This window comes from Octopus bimaculoides, chromosome 3 (assembly GCF_001194135.2).
Source record: "Octopus bimaculoides isolate UCB-OBI-ISO-001 chromosome 3, ASM119413v2, whole genome shotgun sequence".
NCBI lineage: Eukaryota > Metazoa > Mollusca > Cephalopoda > Octopoda > Octopodidae > Octopus > Octopus bimaculoides.
Genome location: NC_068983.1, coordinates 61,653,345 through 61,655,663, shown reverse-complemented (window position 1 = coordinate 61,655,663; position 2,319 = coordinate 61,653,345).

Genomic DNA, 2,319 nt, shown 5'->3' with positions numbered 1-2,319 from the left:
AGAAACTCCGAATGACCCGTCCTTGTTTTACTTGTATCGTCTGTCTGGATGTTTGTGGTCCATTTTTTGTATCACCTAACTGTCTGGATGTTTTGCGTTCTTGTCCCATTCTTGTATTATATATATTATATATATATATATATATATATATATATATAAATATCAGTGCCAGTATACTTGTCTGAACGCCTGGCCGTTAACAGACCGAGAACAGCAAACAGTTTGCATATATTGTTTGCTTACAGCATCAAGTATGCAAACATCCAGTTTATTATAATGTTGTCACGTAGGAGATTTATCTGGATAGTTTTACTCAGTTATAATTTGGGGTTACTACATTATTCAGTGTTCGTTTACGTACAAAACTATATCTCTCTGTCGCGCTAGTCATTAAACGGCTTAAGAGTCTGAGAACGACACGACTGAGAAGAGACTACGCTTTGCTGATAAGATCTTATAGGACTGAAACATGTCCGAAGTTGTCACTGCACTGTTAATGGTTATACTCATTTCTTTTACATTCCTTACTTAAATAAATAAACTTTCGAGCTTGTCTCTTTTGCTTTCCGGCGATAAGTAATCGTTAAGATCGTGATTGCTCTCATCCTTAAGGATATAATTTTAATTATCATTTCTTATTTATTTTATTTGGATGGCGGAGTTATTACATGAAGTGTATCAGCGTTCACCTTTTGAACGACCTAGTGGCTGATTACTTTCGTCGATACAATAGATTCCATGATTAAATGAACACATTATCTATCTAATATATCTGAAAATAGAATGCAATTTTAGCGCTTACATATTAGCGTACTTAATATTTTCCGTTGACATATATTACACATGAACTCATACACTACATATATAATCGCATAGGCATACGTACAATCAATTGCAATTTTTTTTTCTTCATTCTTTAGCTCCACCTACATTCATCGTATTAATTAATTCGCTTTCGCTGAGAGATGTGATTTTTTGCTTTTTTTTCCACCTATTTTCTCCGTTTATCACGTCATACTTAATGGAAATGATATATCACGAAGAAATTCTCTTAGAGTTAGTAATCATATGATTATTGTCGTATGTGTTTCATTTCACTGAACCTCTATTGTATTTTGTCAACATATTTTGTGTTTCATACAAAAGTTACTTTACTAGAATATCCCGCTCCTGGATTTCATGGATAACATTCAAGACGAACGGGTTTTTTTTTTATCTTTATGGTACTCTATCCTAAAGTTTAGATGGAGTTTATTTTCACGATTGCGTCTGTTCTGAATTTCAAGCGCTCATGTACAGTCTTCTCAGTGAATTTGCCTATTGTGTGTTACAGTGAGTAAGCGAGCGAGCGAGGGAGTGAGTGAGTGAGTGAGTGAGTGAGTGAGTGAGTGAGTAAGAGAGTGAGTGAGTGAGTAAGAGAGTGAGTAAGCGAGCGAACGATCGAGCGAGCAAGTGTGTGTGTGTATGTGTGCATATGTGCAGGTGTGTGTGTGTGTGTGTGTGTGTGTGTGCATATATGCAGGTGTGTGTGTGTGTAAGGGAGGTTTCTTGAAGAGATTAAATTCTTTATTTTTCTCAAATTCATTAATTATCCTAATAATTTTTTTATCGCCATGCTTGTAAGCTGTGACAACGCAGTTGTTGAGCAATTTTCCTTGCAAGAAATTATTGCTTCATGGCTACAGTCCGGATATGACGTGATTTTACAACAGATATGACGCTCCGGTCACTTTCCTTGTGTAGGAAATTTAATCTGTGTACATCTCCATATTGTTGAAATCATCAATAATACGAAGCACACTTCTAGATCTTACATCCATCACATAAAGTTCTCGTGATCATTTCACAAGTCCTTAAGTGAAAGTCATGTTAGACACTGCTAAGCTATTATGAAAGATATATTTATCGTCTGCTAAGTGTTAAAATATCCATAATATTTTATACTCTTGAAGATTTGATTTCTTGCTCTTTCTTTATTAATGGCATTTTCGTACCTGGGATTCTCAACTTGCTCAAAATGTGTGTGTGTGTGTGTGTGCGTATATATGCGTTATATTGTGTTTGCATATATATGTACACGCACACACATACATACATACATACATACATATAGACATACATGCATACATACATACATACACAGGAGTGGCTGTGTGGTAAGTAGCTTGTTTACGAGCCACACGGTTCTGGGTTCAGTTTCAATGCGTGGCACCTTGGGCAAGTGTTGTCTTCCACTATAGCCTCGGGCCGACCAAAGCCTCGTGATTGGATTTGGTTGACGGAAACTGAAAGAAGCCTGTCGTATATATGTATATATAT